General features: G+C 26.5%; 1 protein-coding gene across 2 annotated transcripts in view; it reads left to right on the forward strand.

Moving 5' to 3' along the window:
- The window catches only part of SK (small conductance calcium-activated potassium channel), a 207,627-nt gene that overhangs the window by 42,765 nt on the left and 140,840 nt on the right, over positions 1 to 24,022 (forward strand). The gene's annotated exons all lie outside the window — the stretch shown is intronic.

The following is a 24,022-nucleotide window of genomic DNA, read 5'->3' on the forward strand; positions in this document are numbered from 1 at the left end:
TACACACATGTACGCGTCTATTACGTTTGGAAAAAAGAAGTGAAAAAAAAAAAAAAGAAGGAAAAAAAATATGTGAAACGATTAGAGCGTATAATTTCAAAAGTGAGATGTAAAATGAACACACGTTCGTATAGATCGAATATTTTTCTAATACAATAGATTAGTATCATTTTTCCCCAACCCACCCGTATTCTTCCATTCTATTCTTTTGTTCTGTCTATCTTTCAATCCATTTTTTCTTTTTTTTTTTTTTATTATTTTTCCCCCCTATTCTTTCCAAAGTAAAATAGAGTTTCGTTTAAAAGCGTGACACACGAATATAACCGTGGTACACGTAACCTACGGATAAATGTCAAAGTTCGTAGGATGTCCGTAATGATCGTAGGTTTCTCTTTTTTTTCTTTTTTTTTTCCAAGATAAATGATAACGCGACCGTATTATTTGAGTGAGACATACCGATATATATTTATATGTATGTATATATATGTATCGATGAGTTAAAAGGGAAAAACGAAACGAAAAAATAAAAAAAAGATACACAGAAAGAGATACGATCAAAAATTTGGTACACATTATTATCGGGGGCAAAATAAGATTATCTTCAAAATGTTTATCACGTATACAATGTTAAAAATACGTAAAATATGTAATTCGTACACACATAAATAATATTTTCAATCGAATCTGACATGAGAAACATATTAGTTTTTACTTTTCCTTTGTTTCTTTTCGCAAATTCCCCAAAGCACGATTCTCAATCCCACCCCTACCCCTTTCCAAATTCTTCTCTACTTCCAATGAAATTTTGTAATATCTTTGAAACAACTTATCACGTTATTTTCTTCCTATCGTCGACAGAATACAATGGAAAATGTTAACGCGTGAAAAATCAATTGATAAATAAATAACAAATAAGACGTGTTACGTAAAATTCTACAATAGAACAATCAAACAAAATTTTAAATATAATATGTATATATATATATATATATATAATATTTAAATGTTAATATATGTGTGTGTATAGTATAAAATAAATAAATAAAACTATGAAGTAATATCTCGCGGTTAAAATGTATAATTCTGAAAATTTTTCTCCCTTGGTGTTTCTACGGTAACGTGATTATTTTTAACGAGTATCGGCCTTTTTCTTTTTTTTTTTCTCAACAAAAGGCACAAATGTTCGAATAACGTGTTTTTGTCCTTGAAGAGGTCAACATAAAAGACACACAGGTAGTTTTATGCTCGTACGAGCAAAAAGTGTTGCTTGAATGAAAATTTTTATCAACCATTTATACGAGCTGTTTATTTTTCTTTTTTCTTTTTTCATTTATATTATAAATCTGTTGTTACCTTTTTTTTATAAATCTTGGAAAATCCTTGTGTGTTATCAAGTTTGTGTTCGTAATATTAAACAATTATTATATAAACAACAACAAATATTTCATTATTCCATTCGATATCTATCCATTAGAATTTGATATTCTGTGTATAGTATTTGTTATACAAAATATATATATATATATATATATATATATATATATATATATATATATATACGAATCTTACTGAGAAGTGTATGTAATTTAACACGCGAACGATTCACGGTAAATTCGGCAAAAACCAAATGGGTTTTCCTGTACAATACGAATTTCATTCTTACGATCCGATTAAATCAATTTAACCGTCAACGAAAAAGGGATCTCTCTTTCAACTTGATGGAAATGCTATTAAGGCCTACGCAAGCACCATTACCAATCTCTCTCTCTCTCTCTCTTTCTCTCTATCTTTCTCTCTTTTTCTTTCTATTTTTATACGCTTCGACTGGACCAAGATGATAAAGCATTCTAGGAACCTTCAATCCCGTATAGTCTATTTATAAACCTAGGAAAACGTACGTACATGAGATCGTAAAGGCAAATCATGTTACAAAAGCATCAAAAGTCCTATTTATTAAATCTATTATTGTAATATTAACTAATTTTTTATTTATTATATTTTTAAAATACAATTATAATGATTATTATTATTATTAATAATATTATGATTTCTATATTTAATCAAATGGATTAATTAAAAGTACTACTTAGTAAGTGTATTATGCTAATATTAACCAATTTTTTATTAATTATATTTTTAAAACTAATATATCATTATTATTATTTTTGTATTTAATATTAATGACATTCAAATTGTAACTTATTAAGTGTATTATTCTAATATTAACTAATTTTTATTATGTATATTTTTAAATCTTAAATTTTATAAATTATATTTTTAAATTATTAACTATATCATTATTATTATTTTTATATTTAATTAAATGCCATCAAAAGTCCTCATTATTAAATGTACTATTTTAATATTACAAAATTTGTATATATATTAATTATATTTTAAAAACCAAAATATCATCATCATTATTATTATTAATATTTTTATAATTTTCATATTTAATTAAATGCCATCGATAGTCCTAATTATTAAATGTGTGTGTGTATTATTTTAATATTACAAGATAATTATTAATTTTACTTTAAAAACCAGAATATCTTATCATGATTATTATTATTATTATTATTATTATTATTATGATTTTTAAAATTAATCAAATGATCAAATTGGATATTTTAAGGCTCGATAAATTAACCATTAATTTATTATTTTCCTCTTATCATTTCGAGCGTGCTTATTCCATTAAAATGAACCATCCTATACCGTTGATTCATTTCAATTTACAATCTCGAAAGGATCGATCGTTAGACGATATCATATGAAAAGAACGGTCCTTTTCAATCGGCCCTTCTTTTAATTTGCGATTTTTTTTCCTCCCAGCTATCTCCGTCCTTTCTTTCTTCTTTTTTTCTCTCTCTGTTCTTTTTCCATTTTTTCTTTTTTTTTTTTTTTTTTTTTTTTATTACCAACCCAGCTTACGGATATCAGCCTTTTATCAATTTATTCTATGTATTCTATAAGCCGAATGAAAAATGCGGCGGGGGGGGGAAGAAAACGAGAATGAAAAAAAAGGAACGAAAGGTGAAAAAAAAAAAATAGAAAAATAGAAGAAAAAAAGTAGGAACGAAATAAAAAGAATATACGAAGAAACAGAATGTAACGAATATTCGTGAACTTTTAAATAAAAAAAAAAAAAAAATAAAAATAAAAAATAAAAAAGAGAGAGAAAAATAACAAAAAAAAAAAATGAAAAAAAGGAAAAAGCAAGCTCTCAGGTTGCATTACAATATTGCAAAAATTTTTCTAAAGTTAGAAATTCCTTTAGGTAAATTATAATATTTATAACATATCTCTTTCTCTCTCTCTCTCTCTCTCTCTCTCTCTCTCTTCTCTCTCTTGATACATATATATAATCATCGAACCATATTATAATTCCTAGCAATTTTTTTGATCCACTGAAGAACCTCGATGAAACCTTTTACGAAATATTAACATTACTTCGATAACTTACATTAGACTAAATGAACTTAATAATCGATATGAAAAAAAAAAAATAAAAATTACATTCGTTATTCAACCTATGCGAAACTACGACATTTTTCAAACACAATTTGCCAACAAAACAATCGGTTTTTTTTTCAATATACCATTAGATAATCAGAGAATTATTATTTACTTGCTAGATAAAAGTGATTTATTTCTTACATTAGTGTTTCTTTTAACTCTTTGCACTAGAGTGGCACCGTATTACCACCCGGTAGATTTAAATGGCAACTCGAGCGGCGCTGATAAGACACCCTGACTAATTTGAAATCTTTTATGATGTGATATACTTAAAGATAATACTTAAAGGGTTGAAAAGGGACTGTAAGGTTTACTCAGATCGTAATACGCCTAAAGGTAGGCAGGAAGTAATATATTATTGTGATACGTGTCCTGATAAACCTAGGATGTATCTTGGGTATCTATGGTAAATTTAATTATTTGTGTATACGTTTGTTTGTTTATAAATGATTTTAAAATACATGTAAAAATGTTTCCTTAATTTGACCGAAATCGTCTCGAGTTGCTGATTAAACGCAAGCGAAAAAAAGGGCTCGAGTGCAAAGGGTTAAGGTTTATCTGGTATATGTCATATATATGAATAACTTTTTTTTTTTTTGGATTTGTACTTTTTGTAGTTTTGAAAGTATGAAAGGCAATAACGAGAGCAAATCAACGTAGATAAGAATTCACATTTAAAATCCTATTTTGTTTCAATGACTATGTATATATATATATAGAAATATATCATCGTAGAAGTCGATGGATAATAAAAGTCAATGTCTTTTGCTATCAGAAAGAATGCGAGTAGTAGAACGAGTAAAAGAGGTAAAAGATCGAATAGTTGAAACAACTTGCCATACACTCACAACTTTTTCCTTGAGTTCCTCGTTATAACTCGGCAACGTTATTTCGTTGACTCTTTCTAAAGTATCAACGAAGGGGATCCTTATTTCTTGTAAATGTAAAAATGTAAGTAACATTTTATCTCAAATAGAAAGAAAATGAAAAAAAAAAAAATAATAATAATAAAAAAAAATCTCTTCAAAAACGTTTCTTTTCCATATACTCTTATTTCCTATTTGTTTTATTTCCTTTGCTTTCTTACGTTTCTTTATTTTTTTTTTTTTTTAACGAGATAATATTTTTATTATATTTTTTTTTTTTATACACATAAAGTACAGGCAATTATGAAAGCAAAATTTAAAAAATAAAAAAAAACCTCTACTAAATAACTAAACGTATGCGCATATACTATAGAATATAAATTATACGAGTTTTAAATTTATGTGGAAGAAAAAAGAAACGGGGACTTGGGTGTTCCTCGTTCAGACTCAATGAAAAGAATAGAAAGAAATAAAATTAAAAAAAAAAAAAAAAAAAAAAAAAAGAAAAGAGAAGAAGAAAAAATGAGCGAGTACGTAAATATACAATATTATACTGAAATTTCTCTTATTCATTTCTCTCACTTTCCTTCTCACTTTATATAACACGTTAATCTCTTTTTACATAGGTATTTTTTTTTCTTTCCCCCCTCTCCACCCCCTCCCCCTCTCGTGAAAATGCCAACTGGACGACATTTCTTCTTTTTACATTCATTTACTGAAACACATGTATCTCTTAATGTATATACCCTGTCCACGTATACTTGCATCTACATTCTAAGTATTTAAGTAATTTAAGTCAAAACCGAGTTGGGTTACACATTATTCACGATGTAACAAAGGAAAGAAAAAGACCGAATATAAGAGAAAGAGAGAGAGAGAGAGAGAGAGAGAGAGAGAGAAAGAAAAAGGATAGAACAAGGCAGTAATTTCAGCATCGTACGTGAGAAACTCGAGTATCGTTGGCCCTTACCCTTCTTCTTGTTTGAAGATATACACGTACGATAGAACTTGTAGTTGTTTCGTGCCAGAAGTGGCTACTCGTAGAAGTAGAGACTTTCATCCTTGTCTTTGTCTCCCTCTCTCTCTCTCTTTCTCTCTCTTTCTCTCTTTCTTTTCTTCATTCTTTCTTGAAACCTCTTCGTTTTACTTCACCACTCTTATTTTCCTTGTTCCTATCGTGTACTTTCAAGCTTTCTTCTTTCGCGGTGATAGAACTAACCCTGGGATAAAGTCTGACTACGTGCAAAGCTTTCCCCTTACATTCACCTTCATTTCTATCGAGGAGGATAAGAAACACGAAATGGAAATGTTTTGTATATTTCTATAGAATATTTCTTTCGATACAAGGATTTCACAGAATAACTTCGAGTATTTGGAATCAATATTGACGAAAAACTTTCTTTCCTGCCTGGTTCACTCTGATCACTAGGATCTTTTTGTTTTTTTGTTTTTGTTTAGAAGAAATATTTTTTTTATCATCATTGACATTAACTTTTTCTTCTTTTTCTATAACATGTCCTCTCTGATATTATTCGTCTGATATCATAAAAATAATTATACTAACTATAGTTCTGATCAAGTATAATCATTTAATTATTCTCATCATTTCAATCAATCATATCATTCGTTCAATGTTATCATAAAAATTATTATACTAACTATAGTTCTGATCAAGTATAATCATTTAATTATTTTCATCATTTCAATCAATCATATCATTCGTTCAATGTTATCATAAAAATTATTATACTAACTATAGTTCTGATCAAGTATAATCATTTAATTATTTTCATCATTTCAATCAATCATATCATTCGTTCAATGTTATCATAAAAATTATTATACTAACTATAGTTCTGATCAAGTATAATCTTTTTTTGTTTTTCTATCTACTAAGATAAAATGTAAAATAAATAAATATGTATGTATGTGTGTGTGTGCGTGTGTGTGTGTTTGTACTATCTGTTGAATAGTCTTGAAAAATTTGTTAGTACGTCGGTATACGGTGAGAAACATGAATAAAGCAAACAGGAAGTTAATGAGTAGAACGTTAATACCGAGGAAGAAATTTCTGCTTGAAGATGCATGAATAATAATGTTCCCTCGATACTGTTCCGCAAATTCGCCCTTACACATAGAATAAATGTTAAAAAGTTGTGTTCAAAAGCTCTTGCTAATGACAGATTTAATATTTCCACTTTAAAAATCGTACTTTAATATTATGATGTTTTTTTATTTTTTTTTTTTTTTTTTTACTTGACAATTGGTCTTGTGTGTGTGATAATTTTATTATTTAATTTCTATCCCATCTGGTTCAATAAAAAAATAAATTTATATATATCGGATTACTATTTAAAAAAAAAAAAAAAAAGAAGATAATGAATACTTTTGATCACAAAATTAAATCATTAAATTCTCATGTGATTGAAAAATTAAACGTTCTCGATAAAACTTACATGAAATAATTAACTTTCATTTAATCAAGTTCGTATTAAAATATTTTGAAAATTTAATATTTAAAATTTCTCGATAATTTAATCATATGGTAAAAAAAAAGAATCAATATCATAGTCGAGTGAGCACAAAATTATAATTTAAAATAGAAAAAAAAAACACATTTGATCATAAATTAGATATATTTTTTTTCTGTCAAACCCCAACACGAACGAAAAATTAAAAAAAATGACACGACATTTCAATTAGTAATATAATAAGATATATTATTTAATATAAAATACGTTTTTTTTTATCTTTGATCGATTGGAATAAAAATTAACATAAAAATAGAAAAGAAAAAAAAGAAATAAATATAAATAACAAAAACATAATGAGAAACTAGAGGACAAGTAGGTTTATGACAATTGTGACCTTCTCTTATTTTTTTATTTTTTATTTTTAAATTTAATTGTAACGAGGTAGAAAAAAAATGTGGTGAGTTTTGTGGACGAACGATATGTGTATGCAGATATGCGCACACACATAAACGCACACTTACACGTGTCTTCTAAGAGCCAACGTTGTATTCGTGTCTTTCATTAATGAAATGGAGGCAAACGCCTACGCGTTTGCCAAGGGTCAGCCTCACTTTGAAGGTCTCCGATTCCCGATTTAGATCCATACAGGTCGACAAACGTTCTCTCTCATATCTTTCAACACAAGTATTGATTTTTCTTTTTTTTTTATCCCCTACCCCCTTCCCTCCTTCCTTTATTTGATCGTCAAATTTGAAAAGAATCAAATTACAAATTGGGAAGAGAGTTGATTAAAAGCAAAAAGAAAAAAATTTAAGAAAATAATCTTTATTGTATTTGATGAGAAAAAGATAATCGAGTTTTTTTTTATTAAACACAGATAAGATAAGATAAGGAGGGTTAATATTATTTGATCTTTATGAATTTAACTTCTATTAATACTTTTAATCGAATTAATATTGTTTCTTAAGTGTTTTAGTTTTGTTTTTTTATTAGATTATAAATTTAATAAAAAATATTTAAAATAAAAAAGATTATAAATAAGATAAAAAACTAGATAAAAAGGAATTAAAAATCTTTACTTAATAAGATAATTTTATATGAATCTAATTTCTATTAATACTTTTAATCGAATTAATATTTTTTCTTAAGTGTTTTAGTTTTCTTTTTTATTAGATTGTAAATTTAATAAAAAATATTTAAAATAAAAAAGATTATAAATAAGATAATAAATTAAATAAAAAGGAATGAAAAATCTTTACTCAATAAGATAATTTTATATGGAAAGTTAACGAATACATAAATATATTATAGTATTTTCAATAATTTATACAAATTAAACTATTATTTAACTATAATTTACTAAATTATTATTATTTAATTTAACTAGAGTTTAACTCATTAAATTTTCTCAATACTGTCATTATTATTTACCATGTTTTTATAACATGTAATTAATTTCACAATTATCGATATTGAACGTAATAAATTTACACGTGCTTGGGAAATGAAAAAATACGTATAAATTAATATTTAATGTACATTTTTTTTGTAAAATATGTTATCACGAGTTGTAATCAGCAATTGAACTTTTTACTAAAAATAAAATAAAAATAAAATACCAAATATACGGCGACACTGTAATTATTCTATTACGCATGCTTTAATAATTAACATAGTACAGAAAATTGTTACAATATCTTATTATTATTATTATTATATCATTAATTAAAACATGATTATCAAATTTAATTTATTTACAAATTAACTTTTATCGAGAACAAATTAAATGAATATATATCTAGAAAGAGATGAAATAATATACGGGGTATCATAATTTAACATAGGACAGAGAATTATTATAAAATTGTATTAAACAATTATTTTCAACTTTAATCTATTAAAAAATTCATTTTTTATTTGATAACAAATTACATGAATGTATATCTAGAAAAAGAAATGAAATAATATAAGGGCATCAAAAATAAATAAATTTTGTTGTCACGTCTTAGGTCAATATTTCAAAAGAAGAACTTAAATGAATATACATAGAACATAGTCGACATCTTTCGTCCTTGAAGTTGACGTGTAGCTGTCCCAATTCCATAATATGACAGAAACACAACCCGAGGACTCTCAAACGTAAGATAGAGAGAGATAGTTGTACCTTCTTTGCTTTCCGTGTACGACAAACACGTCGAATTAGTGCGCGTGCGCTTTAACTCTCTCATGGTAATTAATCTTTAATAAGGACTTTTCTGTCCGTCCATCCCCTGTCCATCCCTTTTCTATTCAATATCTTCCATTCTACCCTTTTTCCCTCTACCCCCCCTTCCCTCACAACAACTCCCCCGCAACCTTATAATCTTCCTTTTCATTCTTTTATTCCGGTGCATGAGCGAAAAGACAGACTGAAATGTCCGATATTTGCATTAAATTTTCATGGTTCACCTCGAATGAAACAAGAAGCCAATCAATTTATCTATTTTTCTTTTAGTCCTTTTTTTCATCCTTCAATAAAAAAAGAAACCTTTTTATTACAAGTTTGTACTTTCGATCGAGTATAGAACGTAACTAATCGTTCGATCTATCTAAATTCCATTAGTTTTAAAAATGGATTTGTTCTATCGCAACGTTAATTCACCTGCACGAATAAAATAAATAAATAAATAAATAATTGAAAAAAAATTCGAAGAAACGAATGATATTCTTTTTATTATCCCTCTCTCTCTCTCTCTCTCTCTCTCTTTCTCTCTTTCTCTCTATTTTTCTTTTTTTTCTTGTTAAAGGTTTGAATTATTCTTTTACGAATACTTTCTAACACAAATCCCACATTTATCGCGTTTTATAGTACTTTCTTTTGTTTCAAAGGTGTACTGTTCGTTTTTGTTTTTTTTTTCTATCAGGTTAACCATCAATCATTTTTCTAATTGTTTTTTATTTTGTGTGTTTTTTTTTTCAACTTAGTACATAGGATAGTTTTTACTGTTAATTTATGGATTTGTTATATATTTAGAGATTATCTAAGTCTTTAGGTTCTGTAAGTTTTCAATAGATGGTGTTGCATTACAATTCAATTATACGTTTTTCTAACCTTGCTTTTTGTATTTTTTTTGTATACTATTATTTTCTGTATTTTATTATAATTGTGGTATTATTTTATGTATTGGTATAATTTAGAATTATATTAAATCAACATTTTAAAACAAAATCACAGCAACGCATGGTCGCAGCATCCTAGTATTTCGTATTTTCGATGTTTTGGTAAAAAGAATGCAAAGTAAAAGAAAAGATATAAATATAAAGGAAAAGATAAAAGCGTCTGAGAATTTAACTAAACCGAGGCTAGCGAAAAAGAGTAATAAAAGAAAGCGAAGGGTGTCTCGAGTGATTCGACGAGTAAATTTTATCTTCTCACCCCTTAACCGTCTCAACTAACCCTCGGTGAAAAAAAAGGATCCGCCGATTTAAGGAGCGTATGTTCTCACTCTTTTCATCCTTTATTTTTCCTTTTCCTTATCCTTTTCTTTTTCTTTTTTTCTTTCATTCTATCTTGCTTTCTTATCCTTTCCATTTTCTCGCAAAGTACTTTGGCAATAAAATTCCTAAAACGAACGACGATTCGTTCCCTTCTCCTATATTTTTTTCTTTCTTTTTTTTGGGGGAGATTGCAAAAAACGATGTGGGGAAAAAAAGTTACTCAAAGGTGTCATAAAGATGAAACGAAACGAAACGAAACGAAAAGGAAGAAGGAAGAAGAAGGAAGAAGCAAAAAGGAAAGTTAAGAATCATCGGCAGATTTTTCTTTAAGGAACAGAAATCTAAATTTCCTATCGTATCGTAGAACTATGGGGTTTGTATGAACCTCTCAGAAACACATACATACATACATCGAAACGTCATAAAAATATTCAAAAAGAAGGAAATAAAGAAAAGACATGTGCAGGTAAAGCTTTCATGTTCTCGCCAGATATATTTCCTATCTGAAATAAGGTTTTGTGAGATTAGAAAATCGGTTGACTATCCTTTTTACGATTAGAATGAACAAGAAAACGGAATATAAAGAAAGAAAGAAAAGAATAGAATAGAAAAGTTCACCAACATTCATCTTAAGACTTTCGATCACAATGTCCAGCTTTTTGAAAGTTTCGATTAAACAAAGAATAAAGAAGTTCAAACCTGCTTCTTCTTCTTCTTGTGACAATGTTATATACATATATATATAACAAGAAAGTTATAGGAATAAAATTCATTTTTTTCTTTTATATTATTATATATATTAAATATGTGTGTATGTTATGTGTAAGTGTAGAACGGTTCGATGAAATCATAAAGAATTTAGGCTACTCTCTATAAATACCATTGCCAAGGTTTTTAGTATTATTGATCGTAGCTGACCGTAATAGCCAAATATTGGACCATTTTAAGAAAACTTAATGGATTGACTAACGACCGACAATATATATATATATATATATATATATATATATATATATATATATATATATATATATATCTAATAAATAATATACCTAATAATATACCTAACTAAATTACTGATTAGATAATTGTCTATATAATTATACATATAATCAAAATTTAAGCTATATAAATTTTGTACATAAAATCTATAAAATTATACATATAATTAATATAATTTATATAATATATAATATAGAGTATTTAATATAGTATTTATATAATATGGCGTTGATCACCCTACCCTGAAGATCTTTCGATCAAGAAACGTAACTTAGGCAATTATACTCTGATCATAGCCGGTTGCGAGTTCTAGTCTCTCGAGACCGTAAGCCAAAAATTTATTTATTTTTATGTTTATATATAATATATATATATATATATATGTGCTCATAATTATGAAAGTGATCTAAGTCAAAATTAATAAAAAATGACTTTATCAGTTATTACGCACTACATTATTATAAACTAAATAAATTCAATGTAATTTTCACGATATTATCAAAAATGAATCGTTAAATAATGTTTGTTATTTCAATATTGTGTAGAATTCATATAGTGTTCAAGTATAAATCTTGAAATATCTCGAAACAAGAGATATATGACTTAGACCACTTTATTTATATATATTTATAAATATGTACAATCAATACATAAATTTTCAAACCTTAAAAATTTAACAAACTTTTCTATTTTATTTTTATTTTTTTTTCCAAAAAATAATTCTTACGAATAATATCGAGAGTAATTTAAAGTTATTTCATCTCATATGTCGGATCTTGTCAACTCGTTAACGAGCTCGATAATCGAGCATCGAAAATCAAATAGAAGTTACTTGTCGGAGAAACAAATCAGAAGTTCTTAATGAGTTTCTCCTAAACAACTTCAATAGTCGTACTAGTCGCGAATATGCTCGGAATATTATTTTACCTGGAGAGAAATTTGTTCCTATGGTGTATATTTGGTCGATAACGGAAACAGATAGAGAAAGAGAGAGAGACAGATAGTTAGTTAGACAGAGACAGAGAGAAAGAGAGAGACAGAAAGTTAGTTAGACAGAGACAGAGAGAAAGAGAGAGAGAGAGAGAGAGAGAGGTTAAAAGAAAAAGAAAAAAGTATAAATTTTTTCTAAAGCTTGCGAGGAAAACTTGACTGTGTGTTACACACACGTAAGTCAAGTTTTATACGTAGAGCAATCTGTTGCATGTGTCATGAGACTCTTCTCTCTCTCTCTCTCTCTTTCATGTCATCAAATGATTACGATAATTATGATGATTACGATGACAATTAGGGTGACTTTTAATGAGTTTAACGAAAGAGGATATGAATTTATCTGTCTCTCTCTCTCTCTCTCTCTCTCTCTCTTGAGATTAGGCGTGGTTACATATGGAAAAAGTAACTTTCGTGTTAAACAACGCGATAAAAAAAAGAAAAAAAAAAAGAGGAAAGAGAGAGAGAAAAAGATACACATATAAAAACCAAAAGAGGAAAGGCGAAATGAAAATTAATTAGAAAGTTCGTTAATTAAAGTCCTTCTCTCGTTTTGCATTGCAACGATAAAAGGCTAGAGGATCGAACTACCTCTGAGTAAAGAAGAAAAATTAAAAAAAAAAATTGTAATATTTTCTGTTGAGTATTTTTTATTTTTTCTTATTTTTCGTTTTCCTTTCTTTTTTTATTTATTTATTTTTTTTTTTTTTTTGGCAAAAATTCCACATCGAATATAAGAGTTTGTCTGACGGGAATAAGAAAAGAAAATAGAAAACTAACTAGAAGAAGGACAAAAAAAGTAACTAGGATAGGAAAAAATAAGAAAGAAGAATGAGAGAGAGAGAGAGAGAGAGAGAGAGAGAGAGAGTGAGAGGAGAGTGTAAGAAAGTCTTTAGATTTTATCAGAGGGATCATCAGCAAACGATGTTCGAATTATTTATAGTTCGCGCATAGCAACGAGAATTATGCGTTGACGCGTGCCACGGATATTTTTACTGCAATTATTAATAAATTAAACGGGATCTTAAGGATCCACGCGACGTTATGTTTAGTTCGTCTTCGTTGATAAACCTCCTTTGGCTTTCTTTCCCTTGTAGTCTATAAGACATAAATTTCTTCGTAAAATTATTATACCCATGAACACACACACACACATACACATACACACATACACAGACATGTTCGTTGTGTACACGTGACAATTTCATCTTTTTATTGAAATTTCTTACTATAACTAAAACAGTTGAGAAACCAAACCGATTATTGAAATAATAATTTTGTTGAATTGAGTATAACGTGTAATAAATGAGTCATTTATTTTGAAAGTGACCTAAGTTCATTTATGTTTGGATGAAAATATTGAAGGGCTTTTGAGTTGGATTAAATTTAAAAAAAATGTGATAGATAACAGATGATATAGTAGAATGTATTTTGGTTTCTAAAGGTGTCAAGTTTATTATACCAATTAGAATAATTAAAACTATTTAAGAAATAATATGTTTTTGATAGCTACGATTGGATTTAGGTAACTTTTAAAATAAACCACTCTCATAAGAGATATAAATAAATAATATAATTAAAAATAACATTAATATAATAGTAAATTATAATATAATTAAAAATATTAATAATATAATATTAAATTATTTAATTAAAATAATATATTAATAATATATAATATATGTGTCGTATCTTAAATATTAAATAATTTTTATATGAATTTTTGTTTATATTAATTTTGTAAAATCATCAAGTTAATTATGTTCAATCAAAAATAAATTATTATGTAAATGATATAAACAAATAATATGAATTAAATTAATGGAATATTTCTCATCTTGAATATCAAACAATTTCGAGATTGAATTTTTGTCTACATTAATTTCGTAAAATCATCATTCGTATGTGTCGAACAAATGTCTTATATTTCTTATACGTATGTATGTATGCGTGTGTGTATCTTTCTCTCCCTTTTTTCTTCATTTTCATCATCGGAGAAGGAGAAGAAGAGTATATATTCGAGAATGGCCGCAATAAAGTGTCGAGCGCAGCCCCGCGTGTGTTTACACGCAGAGATGATGAAGGGAGGAAACGTCATCCGACGTGAGTAGGCTTCGGGATCGATCTGCTGACATTTCTGGGTTACGTAATATTGCACTCCCCTTTTTACCTGCGATCTCTAAATGTGTCTTCTTACACACTGAAAGATAGAAGAATTGTGGTGGTGGTAGGTGGTGAGGGGTGATGGGGGTTAGAAAAAGACGAATACGAAATAAGAGACGGGTCTGACGAACTGATGAAGAAACGGGCTGGGTATTTGCTTTTGTTAGTTTCGTTTGCTGTTGAAACATTAGTACCAGCATCAGCATCAGCATCAGCATCAACAGCAACAGCTGTTGTAGCTGCTTCTGCAGCTGTTGATAATGATGATGACGATGACTACGATGATAATAATGATAATGATGATAATGATGATAATGATGATGATGATGATGATGATGATGATAGTGATGGTTTTGATGGTAGTGAGAAACGTTGATGAAATATGTACGCTGTATTATACATACGCTCTGTTCTAGAACTTCATTTTGTTTCAGCATGTACTTGAGGTCATACTAGAGTGATGGGAATTATCTATGGTTATATTCTGTGAGAATATATATATCCACTTTATTTATACCGTGTTATATGTATTTATCTACGTACAATTGTACGAAACTAGAGAGAGTAGAATAGAAAGGACAATGAGAGAGAGTAAGTGAAGAGAGAATTAGACGATTTAGAGAAATCCATCCACTCATCTCCGTTTCTATTTAATAGTCCAAAACCCAAACTCGCCATTTCCCTAATAAATTACTTGAATTTTCGCTTATGCGTTAAATGAAAATACAGAAAAGCTTTGCGTCCCATTGTCATAACCATGATGACATTTCTTCCTAGTAACTAACTAACTTACCCCAGTAATATCCACGTATGCATTTCAACGTAATCCTTCTATCGTATAACTTGTACACTAATTACACTTTCCAAGTAGTTAGTTTTGTTTTGTTTATCAAGTTATCTAATTTATGTTTAATCTGTTTTAACTTCATTTATGTTTTCTATACGTATCTTATAAATATATCTATATATATAATAAATATAATTAATAAATAATAATAAAATAATTAATTAATAAGCACATATAAAAAAATTACAAATATAATATATATATATTTATAATATTATCATATCGCATCATTTATGTTGCATGTATAATATATATACATATAATAATAAAATAATAAATAAACAAAAATAAATATATATAATAAAATAACAAATATAATATATATTAGATTATCAGTAAAGTTCGTCCTAATTTTCGATAGATGGCATAAAGTTCTTTTGCTAAAAAAAACCTGAAAAATTCAGCAAAGACGAAATTTTGAGATTACCTTTAAAGATGGAGAAATGTTGTGGGAACAGAATGCCACTTATATATAATTTAATAAATATATACCAAAAAATATACATATATATGTATATTATATTTGTAATTATAATATTTGTATTGATGATAAATATTTTGTATAAATACGATAATAAAATTATTGAGTGAGGGAGTGAGAATTTGTTCGCTATTACGAATTGTCTTGTCATTTATTGAATTTTTATTTCATTTTTTTATTTTTATTTTTTTTTTTTTTTGGTTGACTTTACGCTCAAACTTTTCCACTAATTTATCGCAAAATCCTCGATAACGAACACACCGTGTTTGGGTTTAGTAAATATTCGAATGTAACAATGAAAAGTTATATAGGTATACACATGGGGAGTAAATTGGGGTCCACGTTTTCGCTTGCACGAAAGTTAACTCTCTCTTTCTCTCTCTCTCTCTCTCTCTCTCTCTCTCGTTGTTTCTCTTTCTCTCTCTCTCTCTCTCTCTCTCTGTCTGTCTGTCTGTCTGTCTGTCTCTTTTTACCACGAGTTATTTTCGTGACCAACGAAAAGTTGTAAAACGTTTTCCACAAGCGAGCACTACATTTCTATCTTTCCTACCTTTTAATGTACCGAACGTCACGCGTTATGATTTACACCGGAGAGTCAAACTAACAGAAATATATTCAATTGGTCGAAGGTTCGGTTTTTGAAACATGAAAAATGTCGAAATATCAACCCAGAAATTCCCATAACAACGAATACGAGAAAGAGAGATTGTTTCGTTACGAAGAATGAATGAAAGAAATAAATTTATGGCAATTTTATCACGAATACATAATCACTCGTTACTAGTACTACGAAAAAAAAAATATTTGTATATATAGATAAAAAAAAAAGAGAGAGAGAGAGAGAGGAAGGGAACAAGAAATTGAAGAACAGAAAATTTCTTTCTTTAGAAACTGTTGTTAAGGTTGATCATAAAATTTGAAAAACATTTTTCCATCATCGATTTTCATCGAGTCAGAATAAAATCTGCATGAAAACGACTATATTGTAGTCGAGAAATCTTTCATAGAAAAAAAAAAATATATGTTAATAATATTTTATAGAAAATAATAACACACGGGAACGAATATATTTTTTTTCTCCATTTTCTTCGCTACAAAAACAAAACAAAAAGAAGACAAAAAGAAAAAAAAACAATAAACACACGTAAAGTCGTTTAGTTTTTTTTTTCTAAATTGTTTTTCCATGTTACTTTTCAGAAATATATTAAATTGCCGCAGTGCAGAGGAAAAAAACCGCTAGAATTAAAAAATAATCAATTGTTATTTTTTTTAAATCTAAATTAAATAATTATTAATTATACAGTATACATATTATAAATTTATCTGTAACAAATTATGAAAATAAATTTATTTGTATTATTTTGATGTTAAATTTTATGAAATAATTTGTATTATTTTGTTATTGTATTAAATTTGTATTTAATACTAATGTGTGTTAAATAAAATTAAATTGTGTTAATCTGTGTTAATTAAAATATTATTAATTAATCTATATTTAATACAGATAAGTATTTAATACTTATCAGTATTAAATACAAATTTAATACAATAACAAAATAATACAAATAAATTTATTTTAATAATTTTTTACAGATAAACTTATAATATGTATACTGTATTACTAATAATTATTTTTGTGGTAAATTTTATATAATTATAATTAAATGTTAAATTTTAATAATTATTTGTTTAATTATTTGTTATGTGTTAAATACTATGATAAGATTTATACACTGTTATAACCAATCATAGTCTATTGAAGTTGAAGTTTTATGTAAGATGTATTTTTACTTTCATAATGTATATTAAACAAAAAAAAAATTGAAATGAGAATAAATTTTTCTCAAACCAAAAAAACCACGTAACGTCGTTAAATCTCAAGTGGTGTGCATTCAAAAAAACATTCATCTGGAAAATAAACATTCAAAGATTTCTCTCTATTATCTATAACAATTATTTATACACGAAATTCTCAACATCAATTTCGTTTCTAACCGTGAGTCTTTTACCTATAGCTTATGTGTTATTCGCAAGAGTAAACATTAAGCTATTTTCGTGAAGACACGCTGACGAGTGAACGAGAGAGAATGAAAGAGAGAGAATGAGAGAGATTGAGAGAGATGAGAGATGTGAAGGAAGGATTAGTAAAAGTATATTGCACCGATGACCCATCAGTATTCTATATTTGTACATTTACTATACTATAACACACACATACGAAATATTAACTAACAGTTAAATTACTTCAAACTATCAATTTATCTTTTTTATTTAAACAATTTCAAATATCTCTCTTTCTCTTTCTCATTTTGTAGAAAATATCACGTAAGTTTGTACATTAATCATGTACTTATAAATTTGTTTGATTACATTCATTATATATTATTTTATTTTTAAATTAATAATTAATTAATATTTGTCAAATATAAATTCCATAGGTGCATGCAAAAAAATTTGTTACGTGACATTTCAAATTCTTTGTATGATTCTTTCTATCTGTATTTTCTATTCTTTAGACAATGTTCTTTATATTCTTTATATGAAATATTAATAATAATTAAATTAATATTTGTCAAATATAAATTCAGTAGGTACATGCAAAAGAATGTGTTACGTGACATTTCAAATTCTTTGGATCATTCTTTCTATCTCTATTTTCTATTCTTTAGACACACTGTTCTTTATATTCTTTATATGAAATATTATTAATAATTAATTTAAAATTTGTCAAATATAAATTCCATAGGTGCATACAAAAAAAAAAAACAAACAAAAAAAAAAGTATAATTCATTACGTGACATTTCGATTTCTTTATGTTTTATTCATCTCATTACTTTAACATTATTTGAGAGAATACAATTTTCAAATATATTTTCTATAAGATTTTCTCAACACGTTCGTATAATTTCATTTTTCATCTTAAAATGAAGAAACTTGTTTAAATATAGTTAGACTTTGGAAAATATCAAATAAGTTAATTCTCGTCACATTTATCAGATTTTTGCATACGCCTAGCATAAGATGTTAACACAAGTGGATTGTATTAAGATTAAAATAAACCAAATTAAAAAAAAAAAAAAAGAAAAAAATAGAAATAAAAAACGAAAGAAAGAAAAAAAGGAAAAGCAAGACAAAATATATTACTCCTGTTCGATGTTTTAAGTACTATCTTCTTCTCGAGGAAGGAACATTTTCTTCTTTTTTTTTTCCTCCACGTTATCGTCGTCGTGAAAATTTATCTGGCTTTCCAACGTAAAAGGAACGAGGAAGAGACGTTTTGAGGGCAGCTGCGAATCTTTTTCCTTGAGATCGCTCTCTATCGTACATTTTCTTTTTTTTTTTTTTTCTTCTTTTTTTTTTAATGCAACGCATTTTTCTTCGAGAGCTACTCCACTAGCAACATTTTCTCTTTCACTCTCTCTCTCTCTCTCTCTTTTTCATTCTTGTCTAGCAAGCAGTTTGCTACACCAGCAATTCCGTTAGGTTACTCTTTTCCGAGGCATACGAAAGTTCGGTTAGAACAGGAGGAAGATGAGAATGAGTAAGAGGAAGTGATAGAGGAAAAAGGATGAGAAGGGTTGAAGGTTTAGAGAGTTGGAGGGGTGTGTGACGAAGTAGGAGAGAAAGGTGGAGCAGATTTAGTACTGCGCTTATGACATAAAGTAATTTTTCCACTTCGGAGGAAAAGAAAGGAACCATACAGTATCAAAAAACTTTGAGAGAGAAAGAGAGAGAGAGAGAGAGAGAGAGAATAAAGAAAGGAAGGGAAATTTAAAAAGATAATAAAAAGATAGAAAATCACATTATTTTTTTTTTCGAATTGATGATAACTGGCACGTAAATGAACAGATTATAAGCTTCTATAATATTTTCATAGTATCTACTCAAAATCTTTATACTAAATGGAATTTTTTTTTTTATCCATAGGTATTACCTTCATAAAGTATTAATCATTATATTGAATCACTCTTACGTAATAATATTTTACTCGATTACTATATTTTTGTATATAAATCAGTAATCAATTTTCTTATTCTTTGGACACTTTATTTAATTAATAAAATAACTTGACGAATTAAACAGTTATATTTATTAAAAAAAAAAAAAAACATAATAAAATTTAAAGGTATTAGAATGAAAATAAAGAACAGAAAAGTAAATCAAAGTCGTCTGAAGATTAAAATAATAATTAATAATAATAATAATAGTAGTAGTAGTAATATTATTGTAAAAACTTTAACTACAAATTCAAAGGTATTAATATAATTCATTTTAAAATGAAAAAAGAACTGAAAGAAAATCAATTAAAAAATAAATGATATAATATATAATAATATAATATAGTATATAATATATATAATAATTATATTATAAATAATAATATATATAATAATATAAATAATAATATATATAATAATATAAATAATAATAAATATAATAATATAAATAATAATAAATATAATAAATTAATGAAAAAATTTAATAAGAAATAAATGTAATATAAAAAAATAAAAGTTATTTAATAACTCAAAATAATAATAATAATAATAATAATAATAATAATAATACTGTTAAAACTTAACATAGAAGTAAGTAAATTAGTTATTTGATCTTGTTAAAATTTCTATATGTACTTAAGAATCTAGAAAGGTTTCCACTAAGAAAGTTAAGTGATCTACTTAAAGATAGTATCAAAAAGGGTTACCACGGATAACTCTTCCTAAACGAGTTCCGAAACCAAGCGTAATAACTTAATCGAGGTTCTACGTTGGACCGTCAAATATTACCGACGAATATCGACGGGCTATTAAACAGGATTTCCGTTCTAACTATACATACACACACACGCACACGAACACATGAATACTACCACCTCTTCACTCGACCCTTCTTCGATCATAAATTTCGAGACGATATTCAAATTTTCGAATTATCCTCTGACACGTATCATACACACGTAACACACAAACACACACACTCACAGACACAAATGCATTATTCGTTTTCATAAGTGATAACGATTAAATCAAATTGACAATAATAATAATAATAATAATGATATGTCAAGAATGTCAACGATTTACCTGAGAAGGGGGGTTTCTATCTAAATTTTTCCATCTTGTTCAATAGAAAACAACATAGAAAGGAAAGAAGTACCATCGAACATTCCAACTTTTCTTTTATGATTTAATAACCCGTGAAAGTATCAGAAGATGCATGGGATGCATATCGATAAGAAAGGATCTTGTTATCTTGAAGAGAAAACTTTTACAGGATAGACGGTGCATGTTCTTTACGTCTCATTGTGTTAGTCCTTAGAGTCAACAGCTTTACAGCTTTCTCTCTGAAACATAAACGAACGTGTTAGACGTTAGAAAAGCTTTACCTATATGCGATCTTATTGTACGTGGGTAGATGTCTAAGTTTACGTGACAAGATAAGACAATGTGTATAAAAATATTTGTGAAATATGTTGTTAAAAGTATTATTGATAATAAATTTTTTTAAAATAATTTATCTTATAGTTTCTTTTCTTTTAGTATTGGTATATGAAAAAAAAAAATATTATTAAAGGTGTTATATTTAAAATTTGTTAAGAAAATAAATCACAAATCAAATTGGTTAAAAACATCTTTATCTTATTTTATAAATTTATAAAATATAATATTTAATATATATATATAATTTAATATAAAATAAACAATTAAAATTTATTTAATTAATTTAATTAAAATTTAATAGATAAAATAAATATTTAAATATAATATCTATAAAAATTTATCTCATTTGTTATTTTTTTTTATTATTATTACTATTATTACTAGAATTGAAGGATATATATAAAAATGAAAAAAAAAAATAATAATAATATTAAACGTGTTAAATTTAAAATCAGTTAAAAAAATCAAATCAAATAAAATCGAATAGAAAGAAAAAATTATAGAAATAAAAATGACAAAATAAAAGGAAAAGTAGTTATAGAAAAATCTAACACAGAATTGCAATACTCTCGCAATCAGCAGATTTACAAAAAGAATGATCGATACGCACGAACTATCTTCATGCTTTCGACAGTTAAGAGAGAAACCGATATTCACGTTTGATTCTCTCTCTCTCTCTCTCTCTCTTTTTCTCTTTCTCTTTCTCTCTCTCTCTCTCTTTGAACGTGTTCCACTCGAAGTGCATGAATTTCAACGTTCGTTCGTATCCTGAAAGAGGTCACGGAAAGTTCGCTCACGGAAATCTGTGGAAAGCAGCTGATTCGAAGAGCAACGATCGGTATATGATAAAACGAGTCTTTACCATGCCAATAAGAACACTCTTTCTTCGTTTAAATTTCATCATGTTTTTTTTCTCTTACTTCAATTTCTTTTTAAATTCTATTTTCTCAATTTATGTATTAGGTAGTTTTATGCTGAAGAATATATAATGAACTATTTAATACGTGAATATCTATAAAAAGAAAGTAAATTATTTGAAAGAAAACTTAATAATATTTATAATACATTTTGAAAGTGTAAAACAAATTCAATGTGTTAAAAAAAGATTGATTTTATATTTAATAAGATGATGTATGATTTATATAACACGTAATATAATATAGTACTATACATATAGATGTAGTAATATAATTTATAATACCAGAGCATATATCTGGAAATATAATATTAATTAAACTTTAGTACACATTTTTAATTAACTAAAAATTACCTGAGATATAAAATGTATTAATACATTTTGAAAACACATAAAAATTATATATAAAATTAATATAAATATAATATAAATAGAATATAAATATAATATAATATATTATTAGATGTAATATAAAATAAATTATAATTTTATATATATATATATATATATATATATATTATTATAAATAAAATATAATAATAATAATAATAATTTATAATATAATTTATAATACTAATTGATATATCTATTAATTAAACTTTATGAAATTTGTAATTAATTAAAAATTATCTGAGATATAATATAAAACGTACTTCTTACAAATTGTTTCTATATAAACTACTTTGACGATGACTTCTATTAGACTAACGTTTCAATACAAAATATTTATTTATGTATTTATTATACCGATGTATTAAAACTTGTCTTTGAAAAAGGTCAAGTCGTATAAGAATCCAACGAAAGTTAGAAACAACGTCTTCGATAATGTCAACAATATTATTACAAACTAATAATTTTCCTCGTTCATTTAAAAGAACCCGATTTTTTAATATTCGTCGTATTACTTTACAGATTAAAATATTCATACATTAAATAAAGACATTATTCATGTCAGGAAAAAATAAACTGGTTATATAGCAAACTTCTGGTAATTCATTAAGATAATTTATTAGAGGAATATTAAGTTTAGAGAAAACAAATTTTGTGTACAGTGCTTTACGAAATTACCCACCCGTTCCAACTCAACTCAGCCCTTTCTCATTTCATCGTAAGGGGTTGTAACCAAACATCGTTAAAATCAAACCTAACGTCGATTAATAGTATTCGCCGTATTACGTCGTAAACATTAACGATATAATGAATTGTAATTGTTATTGAAACCTACGAAGGGATTATTAGCAGCTTTCAAACAAGCGTTTCGTGGTAACAACATTAAACATATTGAGATTGATTTAATTATTCAAACTTTTGAAATAGAATATTAACGTGATTTGGATAAACTACAAGTATTCGGTGGTATTTTAATTTATTCTAATGTAGAATTTGTTAGAAGAAATGTATTGGTTAATTGGTTAAATTAATTATTATACTGGTATAATTAATATTAGTTTTGTCTAATTCAAATATTTAATATATTAAATAATATTTCAATATTTGAAATAAAATATTGAAAAAGTTGGACGTAATTTTTTTCGAAGCAACCGATCATATTTCCAAAACAAAATAATACAAATAACTTAGTAATTAATTTAAAAACAATGACGAAATCTAACCGATAGAAAACAAGTTTTTTTTTTTTCAAAAAAAAAAAAAAGGAAGTTTTAAATTTTTCATAAAAATTTGTTGTGTTGATGACAGAGCCAATAACTATTCAAGCAAAATAATTTAAAATGCAAATTTGAAATAAATTTAAAATAAAAATAGAGGTATTTATTATTTGCAACACTATCACTAACTTTTCAACTAATTATTCAAATGCCAGAAGATTAGCTTTTAGAATGTTGACCT

Source organism: Polistes dominula, unplaced genomic scaffold (genome assembly GCF_049000335.1).
Source record: "Polistes dominula isolate Pdom_NZ unplaced genomic scaffold, Pdom_raw_medaka contig_79, whole genome shotgun sequence".
In the NCBI taxonomy this organism is placed as follows: Eukaryota; Metazoa; Arthropoda; class Insecta; order Hymenoptera; family Vespidae; genus Polistes; species Polistes dominula.